Source organism: Xiphophorus couchianus, chromosome 8 (assembly GCF_001444195.1).
Source record: "Xiphophorus couchianus chromosome 8, X_couchianus-1.0, whole genome shotgun sequence".
In the NCBI taxonomy this organism is placed as follows: Eukaryota; Metazoa; Chordata; class Actinopteri; order Cyprinodontiformes; family Poeciliidae; genus Xiphophorus; species Xiphophorus couchianus.
Genome location: NC_040235.1, coordinates 22,957,929 through 22,980,952, shown reverse-complemented (window position 1 = coordinate 22,980,952; position 23,024 = coordinate 22,957,929). Strand labels below are relative to the sequence as shown.

The 23,024-nt window shown below is 37.8% G+C and overlaps 1 long non-coding RNA gene across 1 annotated transcript in view; it reads right to left on the bottom strand.

Moving 5' to 3' along the window:
• Positions 1-382: 382 nt before the first annotated feature.
• LOC114149203 (uncharacterized) overlaps positions 383-23,024 on the bottom strand; it is a 53,672-nt gene continuing 31,030 nt past the window's right edge. The window contains exons 3-6 of the long non-coding RNA XR_003596464.1: positions 1,559-1,619; positions 1,385-1,461; positions 991-1,061; positions 383-881 (exon numbers count right to left, since the gene is read on the bottom strand). This is a non-coding gene — a long non-coding RNA (uncharacterized LOC114149203). The remainder of the gene's footprint in view (positions 882-990; positions 1,062-1,384; positions 1,462-1,558; positions 1,620-23,024) is intronic.

Sequence of the window (23,024 nt, the reverse complement as noted above, 5' to 3'; positions counted from 1 at the left end):
TCATTGCCATCTGCTGAGACTCTCTACGCTCTTAAAACAGATGTGTTAAAAACAACACATAATGCGTTACATTTTAACACATGTGCCGAATCAGCTCAGGGACAACACATGTGTCGTCATTAGCACAACTAATGTGTCATTGAAATCAACAAAAAATGTGTTAAAATGTGTCATTTGGACACACACAGGTGTAAAATGTGTTTTCATAGATTAGGTCAAATAAAAATGAACATTTTCATATCAGAATATAACAGTGCATACTTTTATTAAAATTAAACGCATGTTACAACAATAAGTTTTGCGACAGCTACAATATGTAGTTCATATGTACAAGTAAAATTCAAATCATCAATTAGTTCACCAGTCGACAAGTTTTTTTTTCTTCAAAGTCAAGCTAACAAAATATACCCATTTTCTAAAGTTATGCCACACCACAGATTTTAAAATCCATACTGCATGTTGCAGTCAAATGGCAACATGCATTTACAGTCCAGCAGTCGTCAACCAAAGTACAAGATATTGTTATCTTGAAGCCCCACACCTCTTTGAAAGCAGTCTCTCTACGTTTTGGACAATTGAACATTTTACTTGCCAGCTTCAGGTTGTCCAATCAGTTCTAGTACGGGTGCTTTTCTTTGTATGGAGAACAGTTGATTGTAAATATGTAACGTAAAGACAGGGGTGGAGTTCTGGTGGATAGGACGCAGCAAGTAGAGTTTGAAAAGCTTGTCCACAGCATTCATGAGACCAGATGTAGAGGGATGGGGACTTTGTTGTTCTTGATATCGGTGTCGTACTGTGTCAGTGAATTCAGTTCGCAGATGTAGATCAACTGGGGATGATGGCTTCGTGAAGCCGAGCAATACTAGGCTTGTACCAGGCTTAGAGACAAAAGACCAGAAAAATCACAAAACAAATTTGTTAGTGAAATGATCAGCCACTCTGTAAAATTTCTGATAAAAATACAATCTGTCAAAGATAAATATCTACCACCACAAAATCCAAAATGTATAATATTGCATTGGCACTAAGATGACTTGCACCAACAGGAGGCAGTAGATCTGTCAACACAAGCGTCTCAAAAAAATAGCAGAACTCTAAAAATTTGTACTTTATGTTGTGGGCCATTATAAATACAAATCATTCACCTTTTTATATAATAAGCAATTTACCTTCCTATCACTCGCTGATATTATATAAAAGATTTTCTATCACAAAAACTTTACTCTAATGTAGGTAAACATTTTATTGTTTTGTTTTTTTTCTTCCAACAAAAGTATCTTTGTAAACTTTTCTCATGTTTTAACATTAGGGCCTGAATTTAGTTTTATATTTTTAAGATTTTAATTACAAAGATCACAAATCCCCGATTCCACATAAATACCTTCGTCCATGTCTTTGAGTTTTGGTATGATGTCGGCTTCCCATGTACGAAGAAATAAGTTTCCAAACTGAGTCCAGCTATAACAAAGGAAAGCAAAAAAAAGTTTTAGAAAACGAGAAGTAGAACATCGTTGTGTCAGTCATAATGTTACAGGGGGGAAAGAAGCAAACCTACCAGATTTGACATGTCCAGAAACCATTAATATTCATTCAGCCTGTCTGCATTATGAAGGTAACTGGGGGGGGGAAGAACAGCATTCCATCTTAGTAATTCATAAAATAAAATAAGATCACACTTTACTGCCTCAGCTTATAGATTTGTAAAGAAAAAAATTACAAAGTATCAAAAATAAGCTTGAAGTCAGCAAATGAAATTTTTAAAAACGGGACTACGTTTGAAGATTTGATTTCCCATTACATCTGCATTTCGGAGTTTTAAACAGTCACTTGGAGGGTTCAGCAAAAGGGGAATAAATAACAGCATAAAAGCAGTCAAATTTCTCAGTCTTTTATAACTGAGGGCAAGTTTTAGTCCATAAAACCGAGCAAACTAAATGTATGTAATACTCTGGAATATTTACTGAATATACTGATATGAGGACGAAATGAAAACCTGTCCCAAAGTACAAGTGCTGAGGTTGCTTTTTGTAACTTTTTGCAGCACCGCATGGCTCCACCGGATCACAGAACTCCACAGCGGTGCTTATTAGCTGTTAGCTGCTCTGTTACTTTAAGAATTTCTTAAAGAGACAGCAACCTATAACTTGGAATAAAGAAATGCAAACATGTAATGGGACATAAAGTGTAAATAACATTTCAAAGGGTGAATTAGGCCATAATTGCATTAACTACACAAATGAGGACCATTTTCAATTCAAAGGCAACCCACCACCTGTCTGCCATAATAATATGCTAGCTAGCTAGCTTTGACATAAAACCCGGCATAACATTTCAGAGTACCCTGTCATAGCAACAAAAAATACCATAATACTTTTTCCAACTAGTGATTCAAGAAAATTCCCATAAATCTAACATGATACCAATTCATTAAAACGAATACAAGGTTTTTACATACCAACGTGGTTATTCCAACAGATGTGGCGTCAATCTTTGCTGCGTTTGTCAACGTGAGCCATACCGCGGGAAAACCTTCCTCCAATCAGAAGGCTTCATTTGGTGGCTGAATCCCACCCAGTTATGATGACTTGATGTTGCAACTTGGCTATCAGCCAGCGTGAGGTTGTCAGCTAACCTTTCTAGCTCATAGCCATTTCTAATTATATTTATTGAAAATGTTAAAGAATTGTCTGTTTTTTTAGCAAACAAAATTATGTAAAAAAAAAAAAAAAATCTAAATCTATAATGCATATTAGTTTTGAAGATGAGTAAATATACAATGCAGTGTAAAAACATTTTTGTCCTGCAACATTTATAAAAGTCATTTAATCCTGCCACAATACAGTAATAATAATAATTGCATTTTTAGATGAAGTAAAAATTGTTATAAATACTAAAAATATTTTGAAAACCATTTTAGAGAAAAAAAATGCTGGAAACTATCATTGAGGGGAATTACACAATCTGATGTCGGCAGGGAGTAAATTCTGCCTGCCAAACACAGATCAACACAAAAACGTGTTGAAATATTCAACACATCCAGTCTGTTCATGTTGTGTAAATTTTAACACATTGTGTGTTAAAATGAACACAAAATGTGCATTAAAGGTGATGACACATTTTCTTTGTGTGTTATTTTTTAAATACATCTGTTTTAAGAGAGTACTTAAACAAAACAACCAAGAAACAATCTATTCACATATGGGGGGACTTTACTGCCATAATTTGAGAGCACACATTTTCAGTTTGAAAGCAGGACTGCATATTTGTTCTCAAAACTTGACATGCTTGTACTCAGAACTTCTGCTCACTTTCAAATATTCACTGTGCTTTCTCAAACTCTTCTCTGCTTGCTTGCACATTCCTTTCTGCTCTCTCTCTCAAAACAAAAAAATACTGTCGCCTGGCAACCGTCTCCGCCAATAGAATGAAAGTGTTATACTGGGTGCATTTGTTTCCTTCTGGTGGGTGTACCTGTGTGCATTCAGACTAAAAATGTGTGCTCTTGTGCTCTATGGCAGTAAAATTCCCCCATACTCATAATTAACTCCTATAAACTCAAGCCCTTCCTCCTCCCCGCCAGGGGGATTCTGACTGTGATTTTTGAGTTTGCTTTGTTCTCAGACCATTGCTGAAATTTAGAAATCACACCGCTGTTGGTCTATCTTGTATTTCTGTAGCAGATTTCACAACAGAGATGTAAGAAGATGTTGCCACACCGCAAATTGCTCACACTCGTCATGTTTGCACAATCACACCATTAGTGCTCTCTGCTTTGTAAATGAGAGGTTGAAATAGAATAGAGAGATTTTTTTTCCCCCTTTTAGTTATCAAAACCACTGAAACGTGTCCCGGTTCGGACAATGTAAAGCAAGTTATTACTTTTTCTAAAGGTAGGAGATGAAATATATATCAGGTGCTATTAAAATGATGAAATGACTTCTTTTATGTTGTCAGTCAAAATTCTTTAAGGAGTTGTCTCTTTTTATCCTTCACTGCATAAAGCCATTTTGAGTTTTAAAACTACACATATTACTTGAGGATTTACGACTTGACTTGACTTTCTTTTATTGCACGTTTTAGTGTTATGAAACACTGTTTTAAATCAGGATGCAATAACCATCATTGGAGACATAAATATCTCCAGCTTGTTCTAAAGATGTCTTTTCTGAAGGGGGAGGGGGGGAGAATAATGAACAAAATAAAATCTCTACTTTCTCCTCCTGCAGCCTTTTTCAGACATAGTGTCAGAGCTGAAAGCTCCATCTAAACTTGATGGGCCTTATAATATGATTTCTCCCAAGATAAAAGCTTATAATGCATCCTCATATCCACTCAGGCCAGTTTAACACAATAGAGTTTTTCATTTTCTCCCCTCTCTGTTTGGTTTCTGTATGGGCTGCCGAAGCCTCACAAAACGAAGCCACACTGAACACTTTTTAATGCACAGGCATTGACTTAGGGTCGCGCTCTTTACTTCAGACCCTTCAGACAGGTAGAAAAAGCTATTCATCGCTCCTGCAACTTTCCGAAATCTCCTGAATCGCGATGAAATTCTCCGGCGCTATTCACAAGAGTGAGCCTTTATTTTTTATTTGAATCATTTTGTTAAAATTAGGCTTTTCTTTGCATTACTTTCTTCGGATTGTTTTCGCTTTTGTGATTTATTTGCAAAAGCGCATAATAATAATAATAATCTTATCTTTGCTAATAAGATCTCTTACTCATGTGAATGCGTTTTCTTTACGGTTTGTTTAGCTCCACACACAGATGGCATTTTGTCTTAATGGTTCGGGTTCGCCAGGGCTTCCTGCATATTTAATACAGTTTTTAAAAAAACAAAAACATTTTTCCTGCATGGCAGTTCAAATTTTCGGCGTCAGTCGTATTTTAAATTTGTGAAAAATGAACTTTGTGCTTTTTAAACCAACTAAAAAAAGAGATCTCATGAGAAAAACTTTATATTTAGCAAGAAGCGTAATCCGACATTCTCACAAGCAGAGACAATAAAATGATCTACGATGTACTGTTCAGTGCTCACCTAAAGCTCTTTTGTCACCATCAAATGTTTCAGATGACCAAATATAGTTTAATATCAGGCAAAAAAAAACGAGTATGCAGCTCTGAGAAAACAATTAAGGGACCACTTAAAATGATCAGCTTCTCCGAATTTACTCCTTATATAGGTAATATAGGTATTATGGGTAGTAAAATGAACACATTTTATTCTATGTACTACTGACAACATGTCTCAAAAATTCCAAGCAAAATATTGCGTATTTATTTGCAAAAAAAAAAGAGAAATGGTCAAAATAACAAAAAAGATGCAGTGCTTTCAGACCAGAAATAATGCAAAGAAAACAAGTTCATATTCATTTAGAAACAACAACACTAATGTTTTAACTCAGGAAGAGTTCAGAAATCAAGATTTGGAGGAATAACCAGGAGGTTTTCAATGGGGGTCAGTGCAGTGGGCTCATTTTTTCCTCCCCAGAGCTGTATATGAAATATAGTTTTCAAACTATGATTAAATAACTATCCAAAAAAAATAAATAAATAAAAATCAACCTCTGAAATGTAAAAACTTACTGTGTCATCCGTGGTGGCAGCAAGTGTTTCTGACAACTTCACCTTAAGTTAATGAATGCTTTAACAAAGGGGCGGGTGGTGGAGGGGTGGGCCTGATCAACAAGTAAAGAAAACAGCTGCTTGTGTTTACTCTTATTTCATTTGAAACTACTGAACCTGAAAGATGAAACATTTGCATGTCAGAAAAGCGAAGATGGAACAAATCTGTGAAGGGTAAACTACTTTTTCATGACTCTACTCTTCCCAAATTATGTTTATGCTACAAAAGGTAAGTGTGTCTGGTCCAAGGAAAGAGTAGCTCTACTCTGGAGCGTGCCTCTGAATGCTTTATTTCTGATTTGCGCTTGAACTGCGACGTGCCGCTCCCGACGCAATCGCTGCTCTATTGTTTCCCATCATTCACCTCCTCCGTATGAGCCTGTCGCAGCGGTGGCTGACACTGATGGACTGACACAGACAGATTAAACACTGGCTGTCAAACGGTCTCCTTCCTCTGCGGCGAAGCATCCACCCAGCGCCGAGCCTTTCTCTCCTCAGTCGATTCCAGCGCACTGGAAAGGGATCAAAACCTCTAATTGACTTGGGTTCGCGCGGCGACACGTTCAGGCTGCGTTTGATTATCAGAAGACAGACGGGGCTCCGACACACGGAGACGTACAGTGGGGTAATTTCGGTTTGATCGGATTTACAGGAAGGCTTATCGTCTGACCCGTCAGCTGACAAATGCCTGTTGCCTTGCACCCAACAAGTTTAATTAAAATTTTAAAAAAATATATAGTAAGAAGAAGAAGAAGTTAAGAGCACAAATCTGAACTCAATTCTGATTTCCTCTAATCCACACGGGCTCAAACTAAAAGACAAATAGACTGAATATTATACAGTACCAGCTACTGTATGCTATTTTTTCCAGCATTTTGATCCTGTGGGAAATATCATTTTGTTTTTAACAAACATTGAAGTTGCATATTTTATTATTATTCTGTCCTAAAAAAAAAACTAGAGGTGATGACTCAAAATTAATCACATGTTCACTTCCTCTGAGCATGGATATAAACTTTTGAACCAAACTGTGTTAATGTGCCTGAACCGAACAGAGCAGGCACCAGTCTGATGCCAAAGGAATATCACAGCTTAATGTATGAGAAGCTGTGCAGTTATCAAAAAATAATGGACCATGTTATGCTATGCAAAGCAGGTTTCTAACCCAAAGAGGTGTAGAATAATATGAACTTCCGTTATCTTTTCTTCTTTGTCCTCAGGAAGCGGGGAAAATCAAGCTGCAACCCCGGCACTGTGGCGTGATCGGAACATAATGCATTCCCTACAGCCAATCCAATCAAATTGTTCTCTGTTGTCATAGCAAACAGTTGGAGCAAAAAAGCCTGCCTCCCCTCCAACCCCTCAGAATAACATTATATCTATGCATTATCTTTTTTTTTCTATTTTTTTAAGACTTTTGCACCAACTGTGATGTACACAGTACAGACCAAAAGTTTGGACACACCTTTTAATTCAATGAGTTTCCTTTATTTTCATGACTATTGACATTGTAGATTCACACTGAAGGCATCAAAACTATGAATAACACATGTGGAAATATGCACTAAACAAAAAAGTGTAAAACAACTGAAAATAGCCCTTATATTCTAGTTTCTTCAAAGTAGCAACCTTTTGCTGTGATTACTGCTTTGCACACACTCTGCATTTTCTTGATGAGCTTCAAGAGGTCGTCACCTGAAATGGTTTTCACTTCATAGGTCAACCTGCCCTGTTAGGTTAATAAGTGGGATTTCTTGCCTTATAAATAGTCATGAAAATAAAGAAAACCCATTGAATTAGAAAGGTGCGTCCAAACCTTTGGTCTGTACTGTATATTTAATCGTTTTTAACAACCTTTTATCTTGAACGTCATTTATGAAGGTAATCATAAATTCTGTTGAGGTCAGCAAACAAAGAAATGAAGAAAGTCTTAATTCAAAATCTCAAAGCCTGCAGAATATCCCCGGGTTCATTTTGATCTACTGGAAAATATTTCAGTTACTTCTTCCTGAAAGAAAACACACTTATGGAGCAGTGGGATCGATCTGCTGTCACACTCAGTAGGACAGTTTTGTTTCAGCTGGAAGTTGTCAGATAGTTTCAAGATAAATTCTCTCCTCTGCTCTAAATAGGCAGATTTTCTGGATATTTCCAATTATCCCAGCAACAAAGCAAAGCTGTTGTTTTTTTTTAAAAAAAAATCCTACCTATGGGTTTACCTATCTGCCTAGAAAGATTAAATTCAAAATTCTGACAATGGTGGAAAATGAAGGTACACCAGCTTAGATACGTTGCATAAATATAAGAAGTTTGATTATTTAATCTTTTTCATTTGCTTTTACAATTTGGCCAAGTATGTGGTATTATGAGATTAGTTTTAAATAACCACAGAACCTTATGAAGGTCGAGTTTTGTTTATGTTAAAGTTACAAAGTTTACACAAGATTCTCCTTTTGAACCATCATATTTCTGAAGTTTTCTTATCCGGGCTGTATTTTGTGAGAGATTTGAATGTTTGGGCTGCACAGCGGCGCAGTAGGTAGCACTGTTGCCTTGCAGCAAGAAGGTCCGGTTGCTGGCCTTTCTGCATGGAGTTTGCATGTTCTCCCTGTGCATGGTGGGTTCTCTCCAGGTACTCTGGGTCTTTTCTAACAGTCCAAAAACATGACTGTCAGGTTAATTGGTCTCTTTAAATTCTCCCTAGGTGTTAGTGTGTGTGTGGATGGTTGTTTGCCTTGTTTGTCTCTGTGTGACATCTGCCACTCTCTTCCCAAGCATCGTGCTAAGACCGCTTGAGGATAAAGCATTGCTCAGTTGGAAAGGGCCCAAAGTGAGCCAGAACATTTCACAACTCCTACAAAATTACATCATCATTTCAAACTGTTGGTTTAAGGCTGGATGTATCCATTATTATATTTTTACTATGCCAAATTTTGACTCTAGCATCTACATACAACAGCTGAAATCACAAATCTGCTCACACCAGACAACGTTTCTTTGCCATCTGTAATCGTTCAATTCTGGTGAGTCTGTGCAAATTGTAGCCTCAGTTTCCTGCAGTCGATCTTCTTCAAGGTTCAACATGATGTGCAATCAAAGATGGCATTTTGCCTACCATGGTGATAATGAGTGGCTATTGGAGCTTCGGTTTCCTTTTTTGTTGTTTTTTTTTGTCATTTTATACCATGCAGTCCGGCCTTTCTCCTCTGACATCAAAAATGCATTTTTTTGATGTCAGTTGGCAGCACAAAACTGCTGCCAACTGGATATTTTCTCTTGCACTTCTTCATTATAAACACAACAAACATGTGAGCATTTGAGTACATCAAACAAAATACCAGCCTGTCAGGCACCAACAATCATGGTGCCTGACACTTAAACGCCCATTTCTAATGCTAAGCTTGAAATTGAGCTAGCTGTTTTCACAGACGCCTCGATGCCTTTTAAGATTCTGCCGTGTCATTAGCCGACTCACTATTTGCGTTAACGAGTGATTGAGCAAGCCTTCCTAATAAAGTGGACAGGAAAAAATGTGGAACCGTTTCCTGGAGCATGAGCTGGATAAGAGCTCATTTATCTGGGTGAAGTTTGGAACAGAGACGCTGCTCCTCTGCATCGCAAGGAGTCAGCAGAGGTGCTATGGGCATCTGATCAGAATCCCTCCGAGGTGTCTCTCTTTGGATGTTTTCTACACAGATTCCACAGGGAGGGGAGCCCTGGGGCAGACAGGGAACTCGCTGAAGGGATCATATATGCCTTCTGACATGGGAAAAGCCTTGGGAGCCCCCAGAACAAGATGGAACGAGCTGCTCGGATAAGCAGCAGACGATGGACGGATGGATGGACGGACTGTTATTTTAGCTGGAATCCAAACAATTGGAGCAATAACACTTTAAAAGATACAAATTACATCACCTTTACATTAAATCATTGATTAAATGAACTTTTAGAAAGGAATTTGTTGTTTAGTGCAGGAGAAACCTTTTTTTTTCTTTTTAAGAAATGAACCTGCTCTCTGATCCATCCAACCAACAAATTTCCATTTAAATTTAGTTTAGGGGAGAATGACCAAAAAAAAAAAAAGCATATTTTGGGACAACACTACAAAATGAGACTATGTTTAATTTATTATTATTATTTTTTTTTTTTTTACTTGAAAATTGGAGTATAAAGTCCAACTTTATATCAGACGACAATTGTTTGGGGTAAGGAAAAAAATTTAAAAAATCATCAAAACTATGTTAAAACAGCCTTATGAATGCTATTGCATTGATTAAAAACCACAGAGTTACACAAAGGTAAAAACAATCAATTACGCACCTCCATTGTTTCTGGAAATGAAAAAAAAAAAGCTTTACTTTGGGAATGAGGCATGACCGTGTTGACGGAAGCCTCTTTTGTATACAAAAAGAAACGGTACACTTTCTAACTCAACATGCCAACCCTTCAGGCGACGCCACGCCACAAAAGCAAATGAAAACATATAGCTGTCGAGCAGACGGACAACCGCCAAAGCAGGGAAACAATTATGTGGCCCACCCACGTCGGAAAATGACACTGAGCCTCGGAAATAGCGTTATATACAGTAGCCTTTAGACAGCTTAAGGAATGCCAAGCAATAAGTAGTGACAGCCAGAAGGCAAAGCTTCTGCTCGGCTGCAGTCAGACAAGTCTCTTGATTGTTTTAGGCAGCATAGAGACTCCACTTGTCATTTCCCTGCCCCGTGCACTGCCCCCAAGTACTTAGCATCCTGGAAATGTCGTAGCCATTATCTGGTATTCTTTAGGATTTGCAGCTGCTGTCTCCCGTGCCACAGGTCTGTAAGACTTCAGCTGTATAATTCAGGCACACGGGCTTCAAAGAGGTGGAACAGCTGTATGAACGGAAAGCCACCTTATTGTACGTACTACATGAAATCACAGCGTGTAAATAATGCCAAAGGTCAAATACACCGTGTTCCAAATTATTATGCAAGTGATATTTTCTCAGATTTTCCTAAATGGTCAATGCAAATGATGGTCAGTATAATTTTCAAGTCATGAACTATTACAGTATAAATCAAATTTTACTGAACAAAGCTCCCCATGAGAACAGTATTGATTTCGAAAATAAAAAAACTCAAAATTAACTGTTCCAAATTATTATGCACAGCAGATTTTCTAAACATTTTATGGATTATAAAGAACTGCAAACGGTCATTCTTTGAATGTGCAGCATTAAGTGGTCACATCTACTAAAATCAAAAGCTATTTCAATCAAAAACATCTTAACAGACAAGTTACATGTTAACATAGAACCTTCTTTGATATCATCTGCACAATTCCTGATCCATTGAACTTGTGAGTTTGTGGAAAGTTTCTGCTTGAATTTCTTTGCAAGATGTCAGAAAATCTTCCCAGAGCTGCTGGTTTGATATGAACTGCATTCCATCCTCAGATCTTCTGCTTGAGGAAACTCCAAAGGTTCTCAATAGGGTTGAGGTCAGAGGTCAGAGGAGGATGGTGACCACACCATGAGTTTCTCCCCTTTTATACCCATAGCAGCCAATGACACAGTGGTATTCCTTGCAGCATGAGATGGTGCATTGTCATGCATGACGATGATTTTGCTGCTGAAGGTTCGGCTCTTCTTTTTGAACCATGAAAGAAAGTGATCAGTCAGAAAGTCCATATACTTTGCTGAGGTCATTTTCACACCTTCAGGGACTCTGAAGGGGCCGACCAATGATTCTCTCCCATTGATTTTGGCCCAAAGCATGACTCCACCACCTCCTTGCTGACGTCACAGCCGTGTTGGGACGTGGTGCCCATCCACCACCAATCCACTACTGCATCCATCTGGACCATCCAGGGCTGCACAGCAGTCATCAGTGAACAAGTCTGTTTGAAAATGAATCTCCATGTACGGCTGGGCCCACTGGACCGTTTCTGCTTGTCAGCTCTGGTTAGGGGCCCAATAGCAGGTTCATGCACCTCAAGCCTCTGGTGGATCCTCCACCTTGAGGCTCCAGAGGCTCCAGCAGCTTCAAATAACTATTTGCTGCTTTGTAAGGGCATTTTAACAGCTGCTCTCTTAATCTGATGAATTTGTCTAACAGAAACTTTCCTCATTCTGCCTTTATCTGTACAAACCCAACTTTGTTCTGAATCAGCCACAAATTTCTTCATAGTACAATAATGCTTCAGTTTTCATTAAATATCTAATGTTTTCATATCTTGTCATACGGCACCACACTATCTGATGATTTTCGTCAGCAGAGGTCCTTTCTCTTTCCCATATTGCTTGAAACCTGTGGCCTGCTTAATAATGTGGAACATCCTTCTTAAGTAGATTTCCTTTAATTGAGCTCACCAGACAAACTAATCAACCAGCTCTCTGAAATTAATTATAGTGATTCAAAGAGCCCTGACACACAATACCATCTATAAATTTAATAACACAACAAGAAAATGTAATCTTTATGACACTTAAATCCAATTTGCATAATAATTTGGAACACGGTGTAGAGGCATGTCTCAGTAAGTTGTTTTGTTATTTTGTCAAATGAATGTTGAGCATTTATTGTTTGGATGCATAATCTTTGTTATTCATCTAATTTCATTTTTATGTTGAATCTCAGAGAACATTTTCTTGGCCTGAGCAAAAAAAACCGATAAATATTTTGCACGCGTCTCAGGCTAAAATGATCAACTGAAGAAGAGCTATGCTAACTACTAACTGAGAAAACATAAATGGAGACACAACACAAAAATTAAAAACAAAAAACACAATGAGTAATACATACGGAAAGCGTGGTAATCGACAAGCTCTCGATAAATTTATAGACCATGACAAGTGGGCCCAATCAGGCCGCCTGATGGTCAAATAACAGAGAGCCAATCCGAAAAGTTTCTAAATGCCCATTTTATTCTTTCTCAAATAGTAGGCAAAGAAACTTCAATCCACATGAGTTCGTTGATGTGTTGCCGCTTCCAAGTGTCCAATGCCCAGATTTGACAAAAATATCCTGGGCACAATTTTGTCACATAGCGATAAAACAATACCAGACTATTTTTATCCAACTTCCTCAGCAGCATCCTTCGTGTGTGGAGGGCGTGCTGGAAGAGTCGGGACTGAGGATGTGTGGGAAGGCAGTGCTGGTTTCACGCTGGGAATTTGATTAGGAATTTGAGTTGGTCGGTGTCAACTTAGCAACTAAGAGGTGCTTATGAAATGCAACACTGCCGTCTGAATCTCTTTTTATGAAGCTGATCTGTTAAAAATGTCTAGAGAAAATGTATAAGCGGGTATCATGTTTCTATAGTCTGGAGTTATTTTACTATATCATCATCTTCTGTATGTCCAATTACCTTGGCAATAGCAGTCTTTGCTTTCTGCTCTTATGTTCTTCTGGTTTAAAGTTTGTCTATACTCTGTTTGGATTTTTTAACAAAAGGAATGAAATGCAGACTGTCAACATAGGTTTGAAAGAGTGCATATATTTATAATGAAAAAAAAACAACAACTTTTACCAGATCTATGGCATAAAAAATAAAAGGGGTCCAACATCAGCAAATGGAATATGCACGTTATGTCAAATGCATGTTCACATTAAGAGTCTGACAAAGTAAACCAAGAGAGAATGTGTCAGAAATGTCACATTTAAACAGATCTTACCCTTAGGTGGAAAACGTTTTCAACTGATTTGTATAACAGACTGAGCTTATTGCATTGCTTGATAGTTAGCATTAATTGAGATGTATTTGTGATCGAATTGACCTTTTTTTTTCTTGCAAAATGCCACGAGGCAACATTTGTTGCAAAATGGCACTTGACAAATAAGCTGAATTGACTCTATATATGTTGTCATGGAGATGACAGGACTGGGAAAATATTTGTTCTCGCATGTGAACTGAAGGATAATGCAAGGTATGTAAACCTGCAACTTTAACCTCCATACTCTACTCATATAGGAATGTATGTTGAGAAATGGTTAGAAAAGTTCTTCTGTATGCTACAGCAGCAGGTTTGTGTCATGTACGTCTACCTTTTAATCTTTACAGTCCCTGTATTTTAGTAGAAATGTGAAGTCTTTCATGTGTGGAGTATTCTTAACACCCCACATCCCCGCCTGAATAAGAGCGCAACAAAGCAGCTAATTTAACGCATCATTTAGTGGAAACAGGAAGCAATTCCCATCAGATTGATAGATTGTTTCCGTAGAGGTAAAATATTTAAGACTGGTTTACATATTAAATTCTATTAAAGTGGGGTTTAAAAGTGCATTACGTGGATATAACATGGTTTGTTTACAGATATGAAATGGAAGCAGGTTGGGGTAAAAATGGTAAGGATTTGAGTTTTTCTGTGTGTTTATTTAGGACTCTGTGTCAGTTAAGTCTCTGCGTTGTCCCGTCTCCCCCTCGATTGATCCCAGCTGTGTCTAGTTCCCTTGATCACCCCTGTGTAGTTAAGCCCACATGTGTTTCTTGTTCACTGTCAGGTCCTTGTCTATTCTGTCTGTTGTCTTCAAGTCGAGTCCTGTTACTACCAGTGTGAGTCGTTGCCTCTGCTCACCAGTGCTGTCTGGGTGGTTAAGATGTTCAGCATTAAATCATCATTGCCTTCATTTCAACCTGGGTCTACCGCTTTTCTCCTCACCATCTACTCCCCACTTCATGATAAAAATGCCCATATGTGGTTACATAATGGAGGCACAAATCTCAAACTGACTCGAAGAGAGCCAAGTGACTAAAACAAAAAGGGTCACAGCAAGCTCTCTCAACAGCTGTTGAGCTACATTGGTAATATTGATCATAATGCTAACATTATTGACTTTGTCTCCCCCAAAAATCACATCAGACATTTTATAAATCAGACAGACGGCATGTCTCCTGTTGATGTTAATCCCACAGTTGAATGGGAAAACTATGTAATCATATAATTTTGTTTTAATAGTACATTACTTATTGGGGATCCACCGCAGCCACATGGAGAACAAAGTCAGAGTTGCACACCAAAGACAGAAGAGGCCGGTAAAGAACTGAGAGTTCCAACAACCCGCTGGCATGGCGCGCTTCTAAGTTGGAGGGATTTCCACACAGTTGGAGATTCCATGGTACGTCACAGAGGCATTAAAATAAAGAAAGAACACGGCAGCATTCTTCTCCTTCCAGCAGCTCTCCAGCCGCATCGTGGGGGCACACACATGAAAGTCCTGTGAACGCCCTGAGCTCGCATGAAAAAAAGAATCAAGAAAAAAAGAAGCTTGGACGAAGAAGCTTCAAATGGGCTGGTATTATGTATTTTTCAGGCCCACAGTGGCATTTTATAGCACAATCGACCTCAATAGTCATAAAAATGCTACACATACATGCAGCTCTTGGAAAAAAATTAAGAGATCAGTTTCTCTGATTTCACTTTTCATAGGTATATGTTTGAGTAAAATGAACATTGTTCTTTTATTCTATGAACTACTGACATGTCTCTGAAATTCCAAACAAAATTTTTATATTTACTGGCAGAAAATTAAAAATGATCAAAATAACAAAAAAGATGCAGCGCTGTCAGACCTCCAAATAAAATGTTTGTTTCTAAGACATCAATATTTGGTGGAATAACCATGAGGTTTCAGTGGGGTTCAGTGCAGTGGACTCTTAATTTCCAGAGCTATATACTGTATATATATAGTAAACATGACTTAAGACAAATTTGACTTCTTGGAATTGGGCCTCTGTCTCTTTAAGAAGCTCCTATTCTTTCCCTCCACCTTCATCATGTCAGCACAACAGTGTTTCTCATTATGCCATTAGTGGAGGAGGGAATAGCATTATAGCATGATCTAATGCTCAAAAAAGTCGATTTTTACATATTGATCCACCTTTAAGGTTTCTGTCTGTGGAAAAATCCCTGACTGTTTTAATCTCCTAGCCAATCTATTGTTTCAGGACATACGTTTAGAGGACTTTCTGCTGTTTAAATTATATTTCAATTAGATTAAATGGTTTTAGAGAAGTTGGCCAGGCAGGACGTAAGAAATTTGTCTGACTTTCCAACCTCACAAAAGTCAAAGTGACCTGGGTGAACCTGAATGATGTTTGTTCGTTTGACAAACTAAAGAAATAACCTTCAGACCTAAGATTTGTCCTCAAGTCACTGTCACCTAGTGGAAATTTAAAGGCACAAAGCATGAGAAAAATACTTAAAATTCAAGCCATTTATTTCCCTTTCCCCCCCCCGTTTACTGGTTCTTTTTTGTGTTTTTCAAGCATCTTTGATGTGTTTTATTAAATTTACCTGTCTTCTATTTTTTCCCCCACCATGTCTCAATCAAATTACTCTCCCACTGTAGTCAAGGAGAGAGCATAAGCAAAAAGAAAAAAAAGCAGTCAATGAAAGATGTGTCAATCAGATTAAAAATGGCGGATCAGGCAGGTGCTGCGAGTCGCTGCTGCTGCTGCTGACGCCCCAGTGTGGCGGCTGCGGGAGGCAAGAGCTACAAGATAGAGGATCGGCGTGAAAGGTGTTAATTGCTGCCTGTTATTTGATTTTCAGGAGCCATATAGGAACACACAGACCTATGCAGTTCTTATCCTATATTCCCCCAGTGTAATCCAACACCCACACGCTGTGGCACACTTAAACATTAATCATCACCTTCCGTTTTATCAAACGCATGTGCCTGCTCCTGGTGGCTAAGGAAATAACGTGGCATTCATTGAGCCTGACAAGCGCCGATGATGATCTGACATGTGCCAATGTGCCGCTTTCTTATTTTTACTCTTCCTCAAAATATAGGGACATGGAAAGTGTTGATTGCAAATGGCATGAAAGGAGCACTAATTAGAACGTATATGCTTAAGGACGTAATCTGAAAGTTATTTTAAAATAAAGAAATTCTCTATATGACAATTTGTGCTCTGACATACAGAAGGTGGAATTTAAAAGAAAACAAATTAAAAAAAATAAAGTGTTTCATCTCATCTTGTTCTCCCTTTAAGTTTACTCAGACTTGTCTCTGCTTTTCGCAGCACCTCTCATACCTGTGTTTCTTTGACAAAGAAACCCATCTTTTCCTATCTTTTTCAACATCTCAGCTATGTTGAAAAAGATAGGAAATATTCTCAAGTTTAAAAAGACACTTGATTCAAATATTCAAATGCGGAGGGAAGCAAAAGACGATGTTGCCACAAGAACGTTGGATTGGCCTTCAAAGAAAAAACTACATTTCACACCTTATATCTGAAGCCTCCTTCTGCTGACAGGCAGTTATTTCTCTCCACTGTTCCCGTGTATGAGCTCTGGATGAGGGATTCGGTGGAAACCAGAGGTTCAAAAACGTTACGCTCAAATGAGCAGATCTAATTTCTAGACAAGGTCGAAGGTCTGGAAAAATTAGGAATGAGTCGAACTCGTAGATTAATTTTGCTCGCAAGCAAAATAACTGTTACTTTTTGTCTAATCAGCACTTGGTTGTGATCCGAAACCATTTTGATTTCTGACGGCACAATGAAATGAGCATTCTAACTTAAAAAAAGAAAAGTGAGCTTGAAGTGCAGCAAGATGTAGATATAATAAAATATCTTAAGCCGAAATTTACCAAGACCAATTTACCAAGAAATAATTTCATGTGAAGTACTTCAACCTATACTTTTTTTTTTCCACATTAAATTTTATTACTTCAAAACTCCATTTCAATTCCATGTATTACAAATCAAACCCATAAAAAATATCCACTCGTGTTGGTAACGTGATCCGTTTCAAATTGACGGGAAATTTTAGGCCTTTAAAAATTATCTCTCTGCATTTTTGTTGTGAAATAGTAGCAAAAATAGCGTTTCATACCGTCACCTTTTTAAATGACAGACTAAGTCAATTTTTGGCAAACGATGAATAAAGGCAAAAAAATCAAGCACTTTTGTCAAAAAATGACAGACGATTATTTGGAGAAAGCGATCATATGAAAGTTGTGGAACATTCCTTTATGGAAAATCTAAACTTTTCGGTGTGTGATCAACAATATTTATATATTTTTGTAAATGTAACCAAAAGAAAAAAATCCAAATACTTTTTCACAGCACTTTTCTTGTTAGGACTCCTTCATGGTTTATGAAATTGTCTCCCTATGATGCCTGTATCTTCACATGTCACGTGAGTTAACATGACTTCACATACATCAGTTAATGTACAAAAACTCCCGAAAAGTTTGCGAATACAATTCCTGCTAAAATACTTTCATCTGCGCGTAAAGAACATGTTGCTGAAGCTCTCACTAGCCATTTCACTAGACACATTACCATCGTCCCACTCACAACAGCAGGGAAAATGTCTGCTCTCATTACAGGACGTCACCTTTTCCAGCCTTACCTTGTCTGTAATTTGCCCTAGTTGGCAGTGCATGTGTTCTTTAATTCCATTACGCTGAGCCGGCAGCGCGTTTCGCAAAAAAAAAAAAAAAAAAAAAAGAGTAGAAATTGATGATTGGTGATATTATCAGACACCTGTATATTTTAGATTCTGAGTGCATCACTTATGTGTCAGTGGGAATACTGATCAGCTTGATCCAGCCATGTGAGCTTGGCATTGATGTTATGCAAATGCGTGGCGCTCTCCTGACTGTGTCCACACACACTCTGAGCCCCTTCCAGTGCGAGGCGTGAAGTTTCATGTGATCTGGCGATAATGGAAGCTCATTTTATTCAGCTGAAACAATAGGGCGCACCGGGTATAATCAAAGCGGTGTAAATAACACGCTCGTACCTGTTCGTCTTTGTCCGCCTGCCTTTTCGCTTGTTGAACTCACCCGAGTTTACGGGTCTCTCTAAAGAGCATGACACGGGGTTCTGCGAAGGACGTTACGTGACCTTTGGTTCCGAGTGCACAGGAGGACGCTTCATGTACCGAGTCCGGCAGCATCGAATGAGAACTCGTCGGCTTGTGTGTTTCATTTTTAAAGTGTGAGATTAGGCCTGCCATCACAGCGGTTGGTTGTCAATATTACAGAGGTACTGAAGTGAGCAGTGTGACGAAAGCCTCTCAGGCGTTTCAGTGGGACTTTTGTTTTAAGAATCAGTTCATCAGAGCCATCAGTGCCTGGAGAAGACACTGAGAATTTTCTCTCCGATTCTGAGTAATCTGCAATAAGAAGAAAGCTTTCGTTGTTTAATTCAGTTTTTGGTTTTTTTACCAATTAAAATTGAGACGCAATTGAAACAAGAAAAAAGAAAAACTTTAAAGTTAAAACTGTATAATTAAAGCATAAAACAGACAACTGCTTACATCATCTGCCTCGAATGTCTTTCTATGTGTTAATATTGTCGTATATAATTTATTTTTCCAAATAGGACTTTTTGAATTGAACATCATTAAAAGTGCCATTATCCAAATTACTAGCTCACTTCATGAACTGAAACGTCGTTTTCAGTGTAGTTTATTTTGGACTTTTTCAGACCATTTCCTTCTCCTGTAATTATCGTCATAATACGTTAATAGCCAAACTTAATGCACACTCATTTTTAATGTACAACATGGAAAGATTCTTGTGCCCACTTTGTAAAACAAAGATTAATCTCTTTCATACATCAACTGTTTACAAACGTATTGACAAGTGCATAACGCTCTCAGCTGTATTAAAAAAAATTGCAATAACTTTGCATATGATTTACGTAGTCTGAGATTCCCATTCCGGTCTGTGATCTAAAATTGCTACTAAAAACTAAATTCGCTTCCTCCCTTCCCCAATTTAAGAATATCTCATTAAACTTCTTGACATTAAACATAGGCTGGATGATAATTACAAGTCAGATTTTCTAAGAAATAATTGTGTCGTATACATAAAAAGAGAAACTGTAGTGGAAAATGTCCTTCATATTTGACATATGATGAAACAAAAAGTGTGGAGGTCCCAACGCTGAACCTTGTGGAACTCCACAATTAATGTACTTGACCTCAGTTTATCAGTTTTCAGCAACGATGCACAAAACCTCATATTGATGTAAAGCACCTTGAAATGCCTTGCTGCTGAAATGTGCTATACAAATAAAAATTGATTGATTGATTGATATTTCGCAAGCCAATAATCCTAAAATAAGCTTTTTATACTTTCCTTTTTAAAATCTATAAATAATAATAATACATATACTCTTTGCTTTCCCTTTGCTGTTGTAGCCATAAAGGTCAAGCGACTACAATTAGATTAAAAATTCTTAAAACAATTATTTCTAATCCATTTAAATGGGGCTTTTTTTTTTTGCTTTTTGTTTAAACTCATTAGAAACACTTTAGGTAAGTAAAATAATGTCAGGCATTACTTTATTTTTCTACATCCACATTTCACTTCTCTGTTGCACACGAGCAGGCGAACGCGTCTCGAGAGAGAAGACATTATAAGAAGGATCCACTGGACAAAAAACACTTTAGACAGCAAGATCAGAGAATGAATATGTTAATTGGGGTTATCATGGGGGTGTTTTCTTCTTTGTGCTAAAAAAGCGAGTAGGTCTGATTTTAACTAACCTCTAAAGATAAGCCATCAAAGTTCTCTCCCCTGGCCATTCCCCCCGCACTAATGCTCTGAACGACGCAATTGATGTGAGCCTCTTAATTATGATGCACACTGAGATAATGATAATGGTTGCTTTAGCCCGTTTGAAGATTGCTGCACAAATTCAAATTCAAATGCGCCCGCGTTGCAAGTGCACCGACACACACACACACACACACACATGAACGCATGCGGAGCGGGACGTATGGCTGAATGTCAAAGGAAGGAGAAAACACATAGAAAAGCTTTTGTTTTTGTCTTCTTGGTTTACTTATTGATCAGGACCAAGAAGCTGCTTTAATGTAATTAGCTCGTTCGTATGAAACTTCAGAAGTAAGCAGCAAGGTCAGTTTTAATTTTGTTTACTTTGAGATATTTTTCTCCCCCACTGAATGTGCATCGAGTACACGCAGTCTGCCTACAAACCTCTTGGATTATTATTACCTTTTTTTTTTTTTTCCTTTTCATATTACATCCACAATCTCCACTGCCTTCTATCGTGGCATCACGTGATAAACCAACACAAAGAAGGGGGTAATTGTGAAGTGGGAGGACGTTGATATATGGTTTGCATGGATTTTAATGATTTATTTTTATCTTTTGCACATAAAAACCTGTGTGATTTATTGTCAGTGTAAATTCAGGCCTTAGAGGTTTTCACAGAAAACCAAAGTGTCCAAAAGAGAAAAAAAAAAGTCTTGAGGAGACTTTCTGTTCAGAGATAAAATAGAGTAAAAGTTAAAGAATTTGCAGTGATATTAGATTGGTTACAGGTGGATAAATGCCCACAGAAGCCTACATGTGGGCATGTAGTCACGAATCTGTCATGACAGATTCAAAATCATATCAATCTAATTCAAGAACTTGTGTTATTTCTGTCAGTCTGAAGTTATTTTTACAGAAACCGTAAACTACATGAAAGGAATGAGAGGAATGTGTTATAATATTTTTTACTTCAGAATCACAACGACACAAAATTTGGACATTTTAGTTTTTATAGTTCATCTGGTCACCAGAAGAATCAATAATTAAACTAGAAAACTAAACTATTACACTGACATTTTTTTACAGGATGCCACATATGTGTAAAAAAAAAAAAAAAAAAAAAAGTTTAAATTACATGTCACCATGCACTTGGTGGAACATGGTGGCGTCAGCATCATGCTGTGGGGATGCTCATTGTCAGAGAGGGACATGAAATCTCGTCTGCGTGGTGTTGAATACAGATTGATTGTTGGAAAAGAAAAGTTGTACGGTAATAAAAGTTTGAGAATTTGGAGAGTCGGCCTACAACAGAACAATCTCACTAAACACAAATGGCCTATTCAAAGACCAACACTTTGAGACTGAGAAAAAGTGGCAAGACTTCAATGATAAATGCGCAAAGACATTTTTCATCCGGTCTCATTGATAGAAATGATTTGCAAAGAAAAAGAAAAAAGCCCTCATATCCTGTCAATATGCAAATAGGGGAGAGACACGCCAAAGAGAGTCGCTGCTCTGATCACGATTCACATACAAGCCGCACTTTTCAGAATTACGTCTAGGAGAAAGAAAAATAATTTCAGCTTTGCACTGCTTTTGTTGGTCTACCACACAGTATTCTTTAAAAAAAAAATGCATGGAGGTTTGTGGTTAGAACAAGATAGTGTGGAAATATTTAAGGTCAAACTCATTTTCATTTTGGGTCAAATCAAAAACCTGAAAGTTCTTAAAGAGCCGGTTCTGCCAGAATACATTGACAAAACCAATTAAACTGTTAATATGTCAATAAATAGCTGTTCCTCCAGTGATTGTTTTAGTGGGTCTTTTTCAATCAAAATTGCAGATTTTGTGGTGCCAATTCCGAAACGTTTGTAAGAAATGTTTACATTTGTGCTAATGTATAATGTTAAATGCAACTTTTTATTACTTGCCGTATCAATTACAGACTATAACTCGACATCAAGTGAGGCTGCAGTCACTTACTCTCCATGTTTTTGACCAATTTTGAGGAAAATATGCAGTAAAATCAGAAAAAAATGGGGATTTGTTGATTTTGTGTGAATTTTTCACAGATTTGTGAAAAAACTGGAAGAATTTACTGATGTAATTTGAAGTAAAGCTCCACATAGAAAGCTACGGCGGGCCAGATTTGGCCCCAGGGCCTCGAGTTTGACGCAAGAGATTTAAGGTATAAATAAAAAAAGAAAAAACTGTAAAAACACACAAAAAAACCAACACACAAAATGTATCTTAAAACATTTTTTTTTTTAGCCCGCTGTTCTTTCTTTCTTTCACTCAGAATTTTCACTTCAGTCCACCTTGATGCGACGCTCGCACAAGTTTAACAACAAAGGTGAAGCTAGGAGCAATGTGTGACCAAAAAAACAAAAACGCACGCACATTTGCAAACCCAAACAGTTATGATACTAGGGTAAAGAAAATTAGTGCACTCAGAGCGAACCAGCATGCACTGCAGCGCCAACAGCTGCGTGAGTATCTGTCGACATATGCGATGAATGATGATTTCTACCTACAGTTTGGTGGAGAGCGGCCTGCAGTCCCACAGTTTGCCTGTTTATTTATACATTCCGCCTTAAGGTGGAGTGCTCTCCACGGCTGCTAGCGTGAATGGCCCATAAAGAGGTTTCCATTTGGGAAGCCTTTGTCATCGCACGCCCCGTCAGAATGAAACGTTTCGCTTGACGAAATACCCAAATTATGCCAGAAAAAAATAAAAAAGGAGAAGAAAACTGACATTTTAATTGTAGAGAAGTATAATTTTAAAATGAGGCAGGAGAGTTTGGTGCTAAAGGAAGGTGTGCTATAGAAAGATAAATGTTGGGAATAAATTGGAGCTCGACTTTCCACCAGCTTCAAAAACACAGAGAG